At 52.2% G+C, this 17,788-nt stretch overlaps 1 protein-coding gene across 11 annotated transcripts in view; it reads left to right on the forward strand.

Annotated features, from left to right (window-relative positions):
• Lingo1 (leucine rich repeat and Ig domain containing 1) overlaps window positions 1–17,788 on the forward strand; it is a 181,068-nt gene that overhangs the window by 126,905 nt on the left and 36,375 nt on the right. The window contains exon 1 of one of the 11 annotated variants that reach the window (XM_029569222.1): window positions 11,701–11,724. The exons of the other annotated variants lie outside the window; for them this stretch is intronic. The gene's annotated coding sequence lies outside the window, so the exon portion shown is untranslated. Of the gene's footprint in view, window positions 1–11,700; window positions 11,725–17,788 lie in introns of those variants that run through there. 11 annotated transcript variants of the gene reach the window in all.

Raw genomic sequence — 17,788 nt, forward strand, 5'->3', positions numbered from 1 at the left:
CCCCAGCTGTCCTGGAACTCACTATGTAGACCAGGCTGGCCTTGAACTCACAGAGATCCCCCTGCCTCTGCCTCCCAAGTGCTGGTACTACAGGCCTGCGCCACCACGCCCGGCTTTAAAAATATTTTATATTTAAATTTAAAATATTTATTTTATGTGTATGAATGTATTGCCTGCATGCATGTAAATGCACCCATGTTGTACAATGCCTGCAGAGGTCAGAAAAGGGCATTGGATCCCCTGGAACTAGGGTTGTTAGCTTCCATGTGTGTGCTGGGAATTGAACCTGGGTCCTTTGCAAGAGCAGCCAGTGCTCTTAATTGCTGAGCCATCTCTCTAGCCCTTATTTTTATTATGTGTATAAGTTATTTTGCCTGCACCTATGTAAGTATACCATGTGTGTGCAATGCTCACAGAGACCAGAAGGCATCAGATCCCCTGGAACTGGAGTTAGGGGCAGTTGTTAACTACCATATGGGTGCTGGGAATTGAACTCTTAATCATTGAGCCATCTCTCCAGTCCTCTATCACTTTTCTTCTTCAAAGTTTTTGCTCTTATCCATGGCACTGTTTTTTTTTTCTTTTTTAAAACTGCCCTATATTGTTTCCTAGTTGTTTATAAAATTTTAAAATATTTAAATTCCTAGTTCATCTGAATGTGTGGTTTGAGGTAGGGATGCAGATGATTAGACAGTTGTTCCAAGACTGTTCTATGAGGAAGCTGCTCTTCCTCTTGCCCTAGATCTGCTTCCTACCTCTGCTGGATGTCCTGGTAATCCATCATTGTAGATCCCTTTTGGCCTTTTCCTGGGGAGAGACTTTGAAGTTGGGACAGCAGACTCAGTGTTTGATGGAGCAGTGTGAGGAGGGATGGAAGTGACAGGACAGAAAGGGGCAGAGCGAAGTCAGAGGCTGCTAAGTTCCTCTATGCTCAGCACCTGGGACCTTACCTTCCTGTCGTTAGTTTGTAACATAGTTCTTCAAGGTTGCTATTCTGTTTCTTCATCTGCACATGAAACTGAGGGTCAGAGGGGCTTTATACCCTGGCTGATGGCACCATGTGGTGGGGGCAGATGAGACAGAAGGCCTATGTTCACCTCCTCTCAGAGAGGCGGAAGACTCCAGCACCAACTGTGCCCACACCCCCTCTGTATCCCTCTGTGTCTGCCATTTGGCTAGGTCTGGAAGGTTTTCCCATTTCCAAAAGCAACCCGGAAAGACCAAAATACTCCTGGCAGGGAACCACACTTCAGCTTACAGATAACGTCTTCATTATCAGTTAACACCTCTGAGGGGTTAGCTGGCAGGCAGCTGAGGACACTGGGTGGCGCCTGGGTGAGGTGTATCTGGGTTAAGAAAGGCTGGGAGGCGGGGTGGCACCTAACAGTTCACAGCCTCCCCTGGCCCTGTGGGGGAGAGGGAGGTGACTGGACCATGTAAGGGAGGGTGGAGGAGGGGAGCAACAGCTGCTCTGAGAGACCTGGGTTGGGGCTCAGAGAGGGAGATAGCATCTATTAGACACCACCGCATGCAGGACCAGGAGGCCTGTTATTTGCCTGATCTCTGGATGGTCAGTCCGAAAAATCAGCCACCCATGATCCACCCCGGGCCCAGCTGTCAGCAGTCACTCAGAACTGAGACCCATCTTCAACACCCACAGTCCAGATCTGTTACCTAGCCCTGAGGAGGGGGAGGAGAGAGAGTGAGCCATCTGGAGGCTTCTCCAGTTCTCTGAGGGCAGTCTACCTACCCTGCCAGGGTCAGTCTGTGACCAGAGTCCAGTTCAAGGTATGTATAGAATCAGAGCTCACTCAGGAAGATGGCTGAACTAAGACAGCCTTGCAGGGTTGGTTGTCCAGCTGCTTCCCACCCACTGTGTTCAGGCAGGGGTGGGAGGTAGGTCCATTTGCATAATGCTGTGGCTTCTCTCCCTCCCCTTAGCTCTCTGCTCATGACTGATTCTTGTCTTCGGGGGCCATGATATGTGTAAAGGTGACCAATGTCCAACTGCTTCCTTGTTACATTAAATTCTGACTGAGTCTTGCTGGGACCCTGAACTGAAGAGCAGCTCTTCCCCTCCTCCCCCTCTCCTTACCCCTCCCCTGCCTTCCTCTCCCCTCTCTTCTCTCCTTTCCTGCCAGGCAACCCTGGCCTGGCATGCCTTGCTGGCAGTCAAGCCCTGAGTCACCAGCTACCTTACTTCTAGCTGGAGGTTTGCCAGGTCCTGGGTCACCCTGCAGCCAGGTACACTTTCGGCTCTGCCTTCATATTCGATGCACACCCTCCCAAAGGTGCTGCAACTGCTCTGCTGAGGAGGGCGCCCTGTGGGAGGGGCAGTGAGTAATGAAGTGAGACTTCCAGGAAGGGAGGAAGGGAAGGAAGGAGTGTCTGGTATCCAACAGCAAGGCTGAGCAAGGGCTGGAAGAGAGCCTATGTGAGCAGAGGCTGGAGAGGCTGGATGGGGTTTGCCTTTAAAGAGGCCAGGGGCCAGAATAGGGGATGAATTTGATTCTGAGGCTCTGGGGATCTAGAGGGCCATGGGGCAGGAAACAATGGCAGGGGTGCCCCTTTGTGCACCAGAGCTGACAATCAGCTGCCCTTGGTCATTCAAGACCTGGTTTTTCTTCCTAGTTCTGCCTCCAACCTGCCACCTGGCTTTAGGGCAAGTGACCTTGAACCCGGGCCTCACTGGCCTCACTTGAGACTCAGGCTGTGTCTCTGGACTGGAGGCAGCCTAAGGGTTTGCCGTATATGAAGTGTGGCCTGGGTATCATGTTGCTGTGGTCAGGGACCATATTTGGGCCTTGGGCTCCACCCTTCATGAGCTTCCACACCTGGGAGGGTGACCAATATATAAACAAGAGAGGGGAAAATCGGAGTCCCCATGCATGGATATGGCTGTGTGTGTTCTTCCATTTTAAGTAACTTGGTTTTTAAACAATTGAGAGAGAATTCATATACCATAAAATCCACTATTTTGAAGTATGTTTTTTAGGATATCCACAAGATTGCACAGTCACAGTCACCATCTAATTCCGGTATATTTTTATCACCCCAAAGAAGACCCTGAACCCTAAGCAGTGACTTCCAAGCTCCTTCCCCTCAGGCTCTGACAACCACAGATCTACTCTAGATTCGCCTGTTCTAGATGTTTCGTGTAGATGGAGTCACCTGGCACTTGGCATCGCTGTTTTAAGTCCTTTCAAGTTGTGGTGTGCATTGTGCTTCTGCTCCTTTTAGTGACTTAATAATAGTCTGCTTGTGTGTGCCTGCTTTTATCTCCTCGTTCACGGACATTGAGTAGTTTTGACTTTGGGGCTGTTGTGAATAGTGCTGCTGTGAACATGTGTACACAAATCTTTGTTTGAAGCCTTGTTTTCAGTTCTCCTGGGTCTGAACTGGTTGAGCTTGGATGCCTTGGATGAGCCCCAGCACTCCCTGCTATGCCTTTGCCCCGTTGCTCATTGTCGCTACCTCCCTAGCTCCTGGAGACTGGCAGCTGTCAGTCCTTGAACACTAATGGAGAGGAATACAGGATGCCCTGAGATCTAGGGAGGGCTGCCCATGTGGGAGGGGATCCATCTGGGCTGAGCTTCACCCTCCCAGGACATATTCCAAACTAGAGGAGTGAGGGAGACTAGGGAAGGGATCAGGGTCTCCAGAGCCCATCCTGAATGTCCCTTACCTTCTCTCTCTGGCTCCTTGTTACCTGTCATTCATCCAGGAAATAGACAGTGACTGACTGGAGAGAAAGGGAAGACTAGTGGATGACTTTAGCTCTTTCTAGCCGAGAGCTGACAGTCTGAGCACTCAGGGCAGTGGTGACCCCAAGTCAAAACACTCCACATCCCAAAATGACAACCAGTGTTCCCCTCTCTGTTCTGAGAAGAGCAGGTGAGAACCGGGACAGGCCTGGCCAGGAGCTCCCACGCCTGCGCAGAGCCAGAGGCAGAACAGTCCTGACCCTGTTGTGCACAGCCCCAGGTTTCTGCTCTGCCACCTAATGGGTAATTATACCCTGACATGCACAGAAGTGAAGAAGGGATTTTCTGTGAAGCAAAATCTCCCGTGAAATATTCAGGCCATGCTGGGCTTTGCCTCCTAGCCAGTCTAATCACTGCTGCTTGGCTTGGCCACGGCTGGAGAGGCCACATGTGCCTGGAGGCGGCATGGGGCTTTTTATTTTTTTCTCAGCAGAGGGGCGCCCAAGGGCCTGTGAGAGCCCAGTGTGGAGCCTCAGACACTGTGTGTGTGTGTGTGTGTGTGTGTGTGTGTGTGTGTTTTGGACACCAGTGTATGTGTAAGTGTATGTGTCTCCTTACGTTGGTGTATTTGGGTTTTGTTCGTATGTGTGTCTATGTACTTGCCTTTGTCTCTTCTGTACGCATTCATGTATGACAGCGTATGCATTCCTGAGTGTATATTTCTATGTGTACTTGGTGTGTATGCTTGTTGTTCAGCCATCTTTGAAATTCTCAATGAGCCTGTTTCTCTGATTCAAGTGGGACTTTCTGAGGTTCTGGGGTGTGGTGGCACTGTGCTGAGGATGGGTTTGGCCAGGCAGGACTTGGAAGTTTGCAAGTCCTCATTGAGACTTACGGGCTTGGGGCAGCAGTCAGCAGCCAGCTGGGGCCCATGAGCATCTGTTTGATTGTGACCATAGTTTATTGCTTGATTGAGGGGGTGGGGGTGGGGATATTTGTTTCTGAGGTTCATTGAGTTGGGACATGCCTGTCCCTTTGTTGGTAGTCCTGTCTGCTTCTGCTTTGTTTTACTCTCCTGTCTCCCCTAGTCTATAAATCTGCATTTACCACATAGAGCACCCTCCTGAGGCCTAGCTCTTGCTTCTCATTCACTTCCTTCCTTACATGGCATCACAGAAAGGATTAGAATTACTGTACCCATTCGTTAGAAGATGACACTGAGACCCAGAGAAGCAAAGAGACAGGCCTGGGAAATGGATGACCCAAGCTAGAGGATGCTTCTTTCTCCACAGGGAGCTCCCCTCCCCTCCTTACCACTCACAGTGTCCTGGAGAAATGGCCCCTGGGCTTTCCTTATCTCCAAACAAACAGGCAGGAACACAAGGGGCGATAATATTGATGCTCTCATTGATATTTCTTCACTGTGGCTGTTATTAGCAGTTCTTCCAGGCGGGGGCCTGATCTGGCACACAAGTGGAGGAGCTCTGGCTTATTAATGTCAGCCTGTTAATGTCACACTGGCACACTGATGGAGGGCATAAAGACAGAGAAGGAGAAGCAGGGGGTCTGAGCTGAAGAAAGTTGACCCCTTTCCTCACTTTGCACCCCATGCCTCCCTCCAACAGACTTGTAGCCCCTGAACACAGCTCACTTTGCACACCCATCATCCTGTCCACTCTCAGGCACCTCCTTTATCCCACCCCACCCCAATTTCAGGACTGCTTGGCCTAAAGAGCAGCTCCCATAGGCCTGGGAGAATCCTGGGTGCTCAGCCCAAAGCCCCTTGGAGCCCTGGAAGGCACCATTTGAGGGCCCCTTGGATCACTGGAAGTAATAGTGCAGCGACTTAGACTCTGCCTTTCTCAGCACAGAGAGGATGGTTTCCCTTCCCATGAGCCCTGCCTCACTCAGGCCTGTACAGCCTTCCTTAGCAAGGCAAACCTGGCCCTCCTGTGGGAGGTGAGTGCTCCTAGACCCAAGTGCTCCCAGATGGGCAGTTTTCCAGTCTATCCACTTTAGCCATCTGCTGTCCCTTGGGTCAATACCCACCTCCCCATGGTACCACTTGCCTCTCCATACACTACCATCCAGATAACCAGTTCCTTGAGCAGAGGAAGCCAAACCAACCATGGTCAGACAGGTTGAGTTACTCTCCTGGCCACCCACCTTTGCCTCCCACTTACCACTGACTGCAGTCCCATCCAGGGCTGGATGCCTGGACTAGTGACAAGCAAATAACAGTGCAGGTCTTGGATGTGTGGATATGTGGAGGGGGTATGTGTGTGTATGTACAGGGTACATCTGTATGTATAGGTACATGTGTGTATATACACAAGTAAAGGCCAAAAGACAACCTCAGATATTGTTCCTCAGGCACTGTCCATCTTTTTTTTTCTTTCTTTTGAGACATGGTTTCTCATTAGCTTAAAGCTCCTAGGTACACTAGGCTAGCCAGTGATGTCCTAGGGATCTGCCTCCCTCTGCCTGCCCAAGCACACTGGAATTACAAGTGAGAGCCACCACACACAGCTTTAAAAAGCAAAAAACAAAAACAAAAAAAAGCATGTGTTCTGTTGACCCAACTCAAGCCTTGTGCTTGTAAGGGAAGCATTTTACCACCTGAGCAGCACCAGCTCTGTTTTCTGAGTACTTGTGATGTGTTTACAATGTGCTTGGCTACATTAGGAAGGTCTGGCAAGCATTGATCCTCCACTCACCATATCCATTTTTCAGATGGGGGAAACTGAGGTACAAGAAAGTCAGGTTAGCTTCTGGGGGTTGCAGAGCTGAGCCATGGGAGCAGGAAGCAGCTCTTCCATGAGCCTGCCTCTGCCTACCTTCTGCCCAAGTCACTTCCTCCAGCCACATCTATTCTTGGTGAGCTCCAGGGCTGGCAGTTGCTCCCCAGAGCCCAGCCTGGAGGCAGCCCTGCAGCAGGCACTCAGTCCCTAGTCAGCCCTGGTCATGGGGTAAAAACAGCACCCATGTTCACTAGTGTGCCTGCACTTCCCCGGAAGTGCTGCACACTGAGAACAAGGTTTCACTTACACACCAGATGCCCCAGATGTGTGGTATATGCTGCATGGGGGCTGGTGTGTGACTGCAAGGACCCAGAGGAGACTATGGAAGCTGGGATTTCTGTGCAGAGCTGGGATTTGGCCAGGATTTCTTGTGTCCATATCATTCATTTGCTTAATACTTGCTTGGTGCTGGGTGCTTAGTACCAAGCCCTCTGGAAAATCTATGGCTAAACCTTCAGGGAGCCCATAGCCTACTGGGGACAGAAATTAGAATAGGCCTGGCCAGCACAGGGAAACTGGCTCAGTGGAGGCTATGCTAGTGCTAGTGGATAGATGGAGTAGAGGAAGAAGGCTGCCCAGAGGTGGAAACATTTGAATACTTGTTAAGGAAAAGGCAGTGTGTTCAGGCTGATGGGAAGGGACAAGCACCTCGGTAAGGGGAACCAGTCTGTGCAAAAGCTCTGAGCCAGGGAGAGAGCAGGCCCAGGACCTACTGTAGGTAAGGCCAGAAGTGATCCATTTCAGCATTTCAATCTGCATGGACTAGTCAGCATCTATGGGTAATCAGTTCCTCAGCCTGGGGACTGAACCAACCATAGAGGGAATGTATGAGGACAAGATAGGGCTGCTTTGGACTTAGGAATGAGATGTTTTGAGCTGGGAGTGGGCTGGAGAACAGCCAGGAACCATGGCTGCCTCCAGAGCCATGAAGACCTCCAGCGCTCAACTCCCAGCCCTTAGAGAATCTGTAATAGAAAGAAGGGAGGCTAGGGCCAAACAGGCTGGGGTCCCCCAAGCAGTGAGTAAACACAGGTTCCTCAACCCTTCATGGCATATTGAGGTCCTGAGCCGGGGCAGGGCTCCAGCTCCTAGGGGTCAATGCAGAGCCGGGCTGTACACCATGCATGGACCAAGGCTGGGCAGGTCTGGTAGGAGAAGAGGTAGTACAGCACCCCTGAGGACACAGGCCTGGCACTGAGTCTGAACAGGGGGTAAGAGGCTGCCTCTGGATTCTTGCCTCAGGCAATTTTTAAGACTTTGGCTTGGATACCCAGTAGCCAATCCCAGGAAATCTCTCCCTCACACCCACAGAGCCCAGAGTGGTCACAGGGGAACCAAGCATACCTTCCCATGCTCATGGGGTCCAGGCAGATGCACATGTGAGCCCACTGCATTCAAGTTCACGCTTATGCACATGCAGGTGGGGTACAGTGGCCCCTGAGAACAGTATTCTGTAACTGTGTGTGGACACAAGGGTCCAGCCATGGCCAGCAGCCCTACAGGGGTACCATTCTGTCTACCACTGCAGCCAGGGGCTAAAGGGCCTGCTGCTCTTGGGTCTGGGCCCAGCTCTCCCTGTTGCCTCACTGGGACTTCCTGAGTCCTGGGTATGGCCTCTGGGGTTCTCACTGCCTCACTGAGCAGCTCCAAAGCCTGTGAGACATTGACCCAAAAGAGAGATAAGAAAGGCCAGAGTAGGGTCAGTGCTGGGCCACAACCACCTCACCAGCCAAGGCCTCAACATTCTCCCTCAGCCAGACCCAGAGTCCCAGCTCCTGGCAGCAGGATGGGCTGAGGACCTGAGCCTTTCACCTTGTTGTCGAGAGCATATTTCAGCTATTAGTGACGGCAGCCAGGGATTTGGAAGGATTTCTCTCTCATTTCCCAGAGCTTTCAGCAAGCCTTCTCCCTCCCCACCCTCCGCCTGCTGGGGCTGAGAACACACATGCGCACCCGTGCACACACATATACACAGGGCTGCGGAGTTGGTGGGGGATAGATCTGGGTCGCTCTCCCAGAAAGGCCTCCTTTGCCTCCCCCACTCCCCCATAGCTGCTCAGTGTTGCACACCTTGGCTGCATTCTGAAGCTACTGCCGACCCCAGTCTTGCTGGCCCTGTGCTGAGACCCCTGCCTGGCCCTTTTCTGGGTTTCTCAGCTCAATAACATCACTCTAAACATGTAGTCTAGTCAGGCTTCAGCACCCATGGGTCACTTTTGCCTTTCTTCAGATCGCACAGAGCAGACCAGATGCTCTCTCACCCCTCCAGACCCTACAGTTTCAGCCCTGGGGTCTGAGGGACCAGGGTTTGTGACCTATCTCTCCTCCAGTGAGGTGTGGGTCTCTAAGATGACATGGTAAGGGGCTCCCACAAGAGGAGGCAGAAAGGCTGAAGATGCCACTGCTGTTTGAGAAGGGAACCTGGGGTGCGGACTTGGCTCAGGAGGAAGAGGGTGATGGGCTTTCCTGACTGAATCAGCCTGTTTAACTGGAGGACTGCTTCCTGAGGAGTTCCTGGGATGAAGCACCAAAGCTGTTTCCTTCTTCCCTGCCCTGGAACAGTTCTCAGGGGACCCAGCCAATCTCCTTCCCTCTGCCAGGGCATGATCATGAACATCACATGTCTATTGACTGGAAGAATAGGTAGATATAGTTTAACCAGTTATAAGGAGGGACTTCCAGGTGCCTCCAGGGAAGCCTCAGCCAGAACTTGATGCTTGTGAAGGTGAGACAGACCCTCAAAAGGGCTTTCAGGTTTGGGGGTGACCCAGATTTCTTCAGAGGCCAAATGTTGCTTCTTGAGTATGGTAACACCGGTTGTCTGCCTGAAGGGCCTTGGTTTGTCTGTGCCCAGAGTCTGGAACCTGCCTTCTTCCAGCATAAGATGTGTGCACACATGTGATCACACAGAGGGCATGTGTGTGCACTCAGGAGTGGGCTTACTGTCTTAAGATCTGGAACCAGAGAACGTAGACTTCACAGGAGTGGGAGTATTGGTTATAGGCCACAGACAGGCAGACAGGCTCTTTGCTCGCTGCCACTTTGGAGTGGACACCCTGAGCTGAGAGCCTAGGTGTTGCACAGCTGGTTTTCACCTTAAGGGAAAGCCCAGAGTTTCCTGCCCACTGATCCTGAGGGCCCCAACCAGATCCATCCTTTCTGCCTACCAACCCACATCAGAAAACCCTTCTCTCATTCCCCACAGTCCAGCCAGCCAAGCTGCATCGTGTGCTCATAGGCCCCTTAGGCGGGAGCTGGATTGGGAGATGGCTGGGGCAGGTGAGGAGAGGGACAGGAGTTGTAGAGCCATGTTGCTCCTTGCTGACTTAACCTTGTTCAACATGAGCACTGGGAGCCCTGGGACCCTGAAGGCTGGGACACACACATGCTCATAAGAACAACTTCTGATCACTTACCCTGGGAAAGACTTGAATCTATCCACCCTTGAGTCCTGCCTCGCCTCACCTTCTTCCCTTACCTCAGTTTTGGGGCCATGTGACCCTGGGCAGCTGGCAAAGGAAGAGAAAGCATCCAAAGGAAGAGAAGCTCTGGAAGGTGGTGGCGAATATGTGTTTGCCCCATTGTTCAGCCATGGGCCAGACTAGGAGTTGTGACCCTGTGAAGGCAGAGGGTGGCCTGCCCTGCAGTGAGTGAGGGCTCTTCGCCAGCTGTACTACCTGCCCAAGGAGACTCTTCTTGCTGCCTGAAGCAGAGCTGGGGCCGGGGCCTAGCTCACTGGGAGGAGCCAGTGTTTTTCAATCAGACTCCAGGTTTCCCTCATTCCCTGTTAGCTCTCACACTCTCTAAGAATTTCTACAAGTCTGACCACCAAGCCTCATGCTTTAATATCATCTCAGCACCCTTGTGAGATCTTGTCAATTCAAACAAGAATTGCTCTATGACTCTGCCTTCTCAGTGCTGGGCAGTCTAGGGCTTAGACCAACCCCTGCAACCTGGCAGGTCCCCAAGAGCCCAGAGTGAAGTTGACCTACCTCAGCCTCCCACCCAGGCCTATTTGAAAACGTGCTCAGCTTCCCCCCACCCCCGTATCTCCATTCTCACCCCAACCTGCACCATCTTCCTCACCTGTCCCTGCAGTGCCCACCACCTTGACTTGCAGGCAACTGAGCCCAGGGCCTCGCCGCCCCCCACCTGTCTGGAAAGCACCTGCGCATCAGGAGGTGTCTAGCCTGCATCTGTGCATGCCACCTCCCACACCAGGGGAGTCCACAGGCCCCTGGACAACTGAGGACACAGCCTAGCCCCTGAAAGCCACTTGCTCTCCCTTCTCCACCCAGGCAAGGAGTGTCACCCAGAAACTGGATGCTCAGAGGCCTATGCCTTGCTTATTTTGTCCTAGTTTGTTTCTCCATTGCTGTGACAAAACACACTGACCACTACCAACTTGGGGAGGAAAGGGTTTATTTGTCTTACATCTCCCAGGTCACAGTTTATCAGGGAGCCCAAGGTAGAAACTCAGGGCAGGAACCTGGAGGCAGGAGCTGGAGCACAGGCCATGGAGGAACACTGCTTACTAGCTTGCTCCCCTGGCCCCTGCTTAGCCTGCTTTCTTATGTAACACAGGCCCACCGCCCAGGGGTGGCACCACCCACAGTGGGCTGGGTCTTCCCACATCACTCATCAAGAAGATGCCCCTCAAACATGGCCACAGGCCAGTCCAATAGAGGCAATTCCCCAATTGAGGCTCCCTCAACCCAGGTGTGTCAAATTGACACTAAAGCTATCCAGCACAGCCTCCCACATGACAAACTCCAAAATGGCTTTTATCCCCAAATTAAGGTGATCTAGAAAGCAAAGTGGTTTTAAAACTTATTCATACTAACATGACTGCCAGCAGTTTTTCCTAGGTATTTGTATATGAAGAAGGAACAATATTGCAATAGTATCAGTAACTGCTAACGCTTAGTTTTTTACTGTGTCAAGCACTGTACTAACACTGTGTATATATTAAATCATTTAATTAACCCATTAACTCAGATGGATTTCTAATGAGTAGGAAGATAAGGGAGGAATGTTGGAGGATGGGGGAGGGAGGAGGGAGGTGAACCTGTCCCTCTCTCCATTCCTATAGGCACCTGAGGAGAAAGCCCCATTTCAAGCACTTCCAGACATGGCAGGCATTTGCTGACAGTCCCTGGGAGGGCAAAGGGGATTCTGCTGCCTGGGACTCACAGTTCTTCATTGGGGGGGCACTTCAGGTAAGACCCCACCCCAAGATATCTGGACACTTTAGAAAGACTCTGGGTGATAAGGTCATCACACAGCACCCTGAGGGGGTCAGAGGCACTCCTCCAGGGCCCAAGGATTCTGCTCTGACAGACATGTTCCAGGGCCAGTCTCTAAGCCCCAAATGAATCCTGGAAGGCAGGTAGAGCTGGCATAGGGATTCCATTTTGCAAGTGGGGAGACTGAGGCTCAGAGAGCTATAACCTGTTCTTGCTCTTCAGATGATCCCCTGAAGAACCCCAATGGGGGTGGAGAAGGGCTTGCTGATTCTAACAGGGCTTCCCCACTCTTGGCCAGATGGCCAGGCCCCATTTCATCCTCCCCTAGGTAGCCTTTAGTTTCCCAGGTTCCTGTGGAGGAAGCTGAGTAGCCACACCTAGGCCTCTCCTGGCCTCAGACTTTCAAGGTCAGCCTGCCTGCCTGGCTGCACTTGCCTCTCAGCAAGTCTAGGGACACTTCTCAGAAGAGGTGGCTTTAGGAATATGGGCAGAACCCTGAGGGAGTAGACAGAGTGTGGGCTCCAGGTGAAGGAAGGGGTTCTGCAGAGAACTGCGACTGGTTCTGGGCAATGGGGCTTCCCTGCAGATCTGACTACAGGAAGCCTATACTCAAGCCCTGCAGCAGTGCCTGGTACCCTCAGCAGTCCCCTCTGGAAGCTTCTAGGCCTGGCAGGATCTTGCCAGTATCTCTGACATCCAGACCTCCAGCCTGGAGGAATTTTTTTTTTTTTTATCATTTCCTTGTGCAGCCTGAAACCTTTGTACCTGCATGCTGCCTTCTCTACTCACTGTCACATTTGATCCTGTGACCACATGACATACTTCCTGTCCCAGGGATCCCCTTCCACCCTCAGGTCACTTGTTCTATCTGGCATGAGACGCATTGCCTTGCACCCAACCTAGCATAGCCACCAGTGACCTGTGGCTCGGCTTGCCCACAACCCAGTCACTGAAATATGGAGCTTTGAGTCACGAAGCCCACTGCCCATCACAGTGGGATGAGGCCCAGATGAATTTCTCTCCAGGCCCCACTGCCAGCCTGGCTGTCTTCTCCCTTAGAGGCCCCAGTCAATTGCATGTTTTTGCTGACTGCTGGGGTGTTCCTTACTGGCCTGGCTCTGCCAGGGAGCTTGCCATGTATTTGCCCAAAACTGAATCCCTTTTGCTTGGTGGTCCTGAAGCAAAGAATTAAATTCATACTCAGCCAGTGTTTGAGTGAATGTGTGAGGCACGAACTCTGCTCTATCTGAGGGGACCTGAGCACACCTCTTCTCTTTGGACCTCAGCTTCCCACCTGTACATTGAGGGAAAGCTCTCTAAGACCTAGGCCCCCAGCTGCAGCTAATGGAGAGGAAGGCAGCACCCAGCACAGTGTGAAGGTCCAGGCATGTGGATTCCAGGGCAGGCCCAGTGGAGGCACATACAGCAGGGCAGTGCCTTCCCTCCAGGCATCCCACCATTGCCTGGGCCATTTCTGTGCCAGGCAATGGGTCCAGCCCCAGGGCTGAGGCGTCTAGAGTGAGGTGCGACTGCCAAGCCCCCTCCCCTTCCACCCCCAGGAAGCAGATGGGCCAAGCTTGGGCGGGCAGCAGAGACAGGCCTGGCATTTGTGTATGTGTGTGGTTTTTTAAAAAATCTGACACATTTTTGTCACGTCTTGGTGCATCAGAACAGTAAAGGAGGCGGGAGTGAGAAGAATGTTTTAACTCGCAACTTTGTAAGAGTTCCAGGTTCTCCAAGGCTCCTCCCCCTCCCTCAAGCCCCCACTGCGGAGCCTCCATCTGTTCCCCAGTCGCCTGCTCCCTGCTCCCCCCATCCATCCATCCCTCCTTCAGTCAAGGAGAGACATATTAGAGGCAGCAACTTGGGAGTCTGAGAAGAGCCTGGGCTGGGAGGGAGGACACTTGCTTCTGACTTGCACCCCAGACTAGCTGTGTGACCTTGTGTAGGTTTTTACCCTCTCTGGGCCCCATTTCTGTGACTCTTTGGGCTCAGACCCACTGCCTTTGAGGTTCTTTGACCCTGACACATAGAAATGTCTGCTTAGAAGGGTTAGAAATCAAAACAGAGAAGTCTTGGGGTTCACAATCTCTAGAGAGAATGTACCCAAAGGTAGCAGGTGTACCAAACTTCACTCCCCCTCCCCCACCTGGGCCACCACTAGGGCACACCCACCCAAGAAAGATGGTAAGGACTGGCTGAAGGCTGAAGCAGCTACTTTGGGGTCAGAAGAGGAGGAAGAGGCAGGAAGTGCCAGGAACCCAGGGGTCCCTCCACTGCTGTGTCCTGTTTCCTGGTCCCAAAGGACCCCAGGAAAGGAGGACGCAGGGTGGGTGCCAAGCCCTGGCAGACTTGCTCCTTAGCCACCATCCCTGCAGCCCCCAGCCCTGCAGCCCCCAAGCCCACTTGGCACTAGCTTCCACTACATTAGTCATGGAGGTGCCAGCTGGCCTGGAAAAGCAGCGTATTCTACAAGGCAGGCTGGCAGGCACCTCCCTAGGTGGGCACAGGAGGTTCAGAGACTTGGAGGGGCAGTGTCTCTAGGGCTACTAAGCCAAGGCTGGGATGCAGGTGCTGCTCCCTCACTACCCTCTCAGAGGCCAGGGTTCCTGGGTACCTTTACCGTTCCTTGGGGTGGGGTGGGGCATATGAATATGGCCCCATTGCCAGGGACAAGGAAAACAGTACCTGGCTTCACTTCTGTTCCCCACACCTTTCCACACCTTACTGGGAACAGCCAAGTCCGATTTCTATCAGAGGAAAGGCAGAGGGGCAGGAGGCAGGTGGAGTCCACCTGGGAAGAAACCAGATCATTGCTAGCCATGGAGAACCCCAACTTGGGACTGAGGTGATTCCTGAGTACCACCCCACATTTTGGCACCCTGCGTGGGCTGCTGATGGGCAGTTGAGGTATCCAACATACCCCCATGGCAGCCCCAAATGGACCCAAGGCCCGCTGATTCAAAGCGCCCTTACAAGAATCTCACCATATGGGCACAGGGCGGCTGCGGTGGGGTTCGGGGGGGGGGGCAGAGCTGCAGTTGCCATGAGAACCCGCACGCTGGCATTTCCTCTTTTGGGGAGGCTGAACCATGTTTTGCAGGCGGTGTAGGCTTCTGAATCCCATTTCTCTGTTTTTTAGGAAGGGAAAAAGGGCAGGGGAAGGGGGTGGAAGAAGGCGAGGAGGGAGAGTGTTAGAGTCAGACAGACCCAGGCTAGGAGAGAGCAGTTGACTCTCTGGGACTGCTGAGGGTGGGTCCAAGATCTGCTTTCTAGAGCTCAGCCTAGGGGCCAAAGCAGGGTCTAGCCCCCCCCCCATTGTTGAATAGATCTATTCCTTAAATCACAGCCTTTCCCCTGCCTGAGGTCTGCTGTCAATTCCCTGGACCCTTTCTGGGTTCTGTCCCTTCATTCCTGTCCCTGGGAGCTCAGCACAGTGACGTGGGGAGCTGCTGAGGGTGCTGAGGGCAGAAGATACAGGCCTGGCTATTAGGACCCTAGGCTCTGCAGGAGTCCATAGCTACCCAAGCCTCTTGCAACTCCTTAGGCTTTAGTAGCTTAACAGGGGAACTCCATGTAACTAAAGGGCACATGGGAAGCTTCTTAGAGAACAAGAAATAGGTTGGGGGGGGTCAGTGAGGAAGTGAGGCTTGTAGAATGGGGCGGTACTGACCAGAAAGAATAGCTTCCACCCACCTAGCTGATCAGAGGCCAGGGGCTAGGTATGCTGAGACTACTGTATGTGGGACAGACAGACCTGTGTGTGAACCTGGCTCTATCCCTTCCGAACTGCAGCACCTCCTTGAGTGTCAATTTCCTCATTCTGTAAAATGGGCTAATAGCCAACCAACCTGAGGTTTTCTGTTGAGTGCCCCTGGGGAGGAGCCAGAGCAGAGCTGATTCCATGATTCAGGGTATAGCAACAGCATCAAGTGGAATAGTGGTGTGACTGATCCTGGAGGAAATGCCCACCCATGCAGAGATGTAGTGTGGGACTAAGGATGGCCATGATGGGGTTGGGGGAGCTCCCTAGCAGAGGAAGAGTGGGATGGCCAACAAGTAGAGAACATAGGGTCTAAGGAGAGAGCCAGATCTGAGCCATCCCATGCCCCCTTCCAGGCTTGAGGTAGGCCAAGCCACATTGCTGTTTTGTGCTCTCCAGTGGGTGGGGAGGGGCCCATGAGATAAGAATGTGTCCCAGAGGCTCCGGCTTTTCTTTGGCATTGTTTCCATGGGGTAGTGAGGTAGGGAGGGCAGTGAGTCACCTTAGCTCCTGGTCCTACGTCCAATAACCACAGAGCCTGGGTGTGAAGCCCTACTGTGTGCCCAGATCTTTACATCTCATTTTTGTCCCTCTAATGACCAGAAGAGTGGAATTATTTGACAGCTAAAGGCTCATAAAAGACTCACAACTTATCAAAGTCACCCAACCAGAGGGTGTAGGATTCCCTTTCAAGGATGCCCAGCTCTGAACTTTTCCAGAACCCCTCCAGGCCTCTGACCTCTGACTTCCAGGCCTCACAGTCCTGCATCTCCAGCAGGCCCCTGTGAGGGATACAGGGCACTGTGCTCAGCAAGAGTGGAAGGTGAAAAGAAATGGATAATGAGTCTAGACCCTATCCCTACTGCCTGGAGTCTGACCATACCTGGTCAGCCTTGGGCAGTCGCAAGAGCCCAGCTTAGAAAGGGCACAGTCCTGGCATCACATGGAGCTGAACTTTTCTTAGCCTCCATTTACTCATCAGGAAAATGGCAACTGCAGTGGTGCCATATCAGCCAGAGAGACAACTGAAGACCTCAGATATGTCAAACCATCCAAGCTCCCTTCTCATCCTGTTACGTGGGATAGCTGGTCCTCCCTGTCATTCAGAACCCCAAGCTGATGGGTACCCACCATCTCAACATGCATCCACAGTTACCATGGCAGCAGGAGGAAGCACGGCCAATTCCTCTTGTAACTTCCACTAAAGTTTCATTGTCCAAAGCAAATCATACAGACTCATGTAACTTTGAAGCGGACAGGGAAATACAGTTCCTCACCATGTGCTTAAAGGAAAAAAGTCTAAAAAATTAGTAAACACTCTGTCATGCCAGCCTCAGGCACCTGCCACACAGGAATGCTGGGAGCTGTTGAGTGAACTAAAGAGAACACATATAATTACCTACTGAATGTAAACTTTTCTCCCCTGGGCCCCCAATTCCAAGGAGACCCACCCTCCCTTCCCTTTCCTAACCATCTTTTCCAGATTAAATCATCAGGGTTGACAGTCCCTACCTCAAAGATGAAAACCTTTAGCTCTGGAACAGAGAAAGGTGGCAACTTCCCCAGGGTGGGTATGGCATGATAGCAGCTGGGGCAGGAAGAACAGACAGGTGCCTCCCTCCTGTGGAGTCCCCTCTTCTGCCCACTTTCTCTTAACAAATGAAAAAGCAGTGGATCCCAGTAATACCTTAACTTTATTAAGGGCTTCATAAGGCCCAGATCAAATTACATCTCCTGCAATCGAACAGTAAATTCGATTCTGTTCAACAAATGTTTCCTTCAACATGGAGAGGGCCTGGGGGTGGGGGGGTCCTGAGTGACCCAGTCAGCTAGGACCTGGCCTCTCAACTCACTAGAAGATGGCACTTTTCTGTGCTGGAGACCACAGGTCTATCTTAAAGTCCAAAATGAATAAGGCCTGGTGTGAAGGGGACAGCAGGGAAGGACGGTGACTTAGGGCTTTGGGTCACTCAAGTAGACCAGAGCAGCAGACTGGGCCTCAAGATACCTGGAATCTAGATTCCACCTTGACACAGGACTGAAGAGATCCAAGAAGCTTTGTCATGAAGAGGAATAGGGACCCCATAGCTGGGTTGAAAGGAGAATAGGTTGCAGGTGGAGAGCAACAGCTCTGAAGACTGAGCATCTGTAGTGGTGAGTGACAAACGTCACCTGGAAGATATACTGACATGGGGAAAATGATTTCTATGTTTTAGACATACATATGGTTCTTTCTCAGCTGCAGCCACGGGCTAGAGATGGTGGGGTTGTTCA

The sequence above is a fragment of the Nannospalax galili genome, unplaced genomic scaffold (assembly GCF_000622305.1).
Source record: "Nannospalax galili isolate Female #2095 unplaced genomic scaffold, S.galili_v1.0 scaffold1622, whole genome shotgun sequence".
Classification (NCBI taxonomy): Eukaryota; Metazoa; Chordata; class Mammalia; order Rodentia; family Spalacidae; genus Nannospalax; species Nannospalax galili.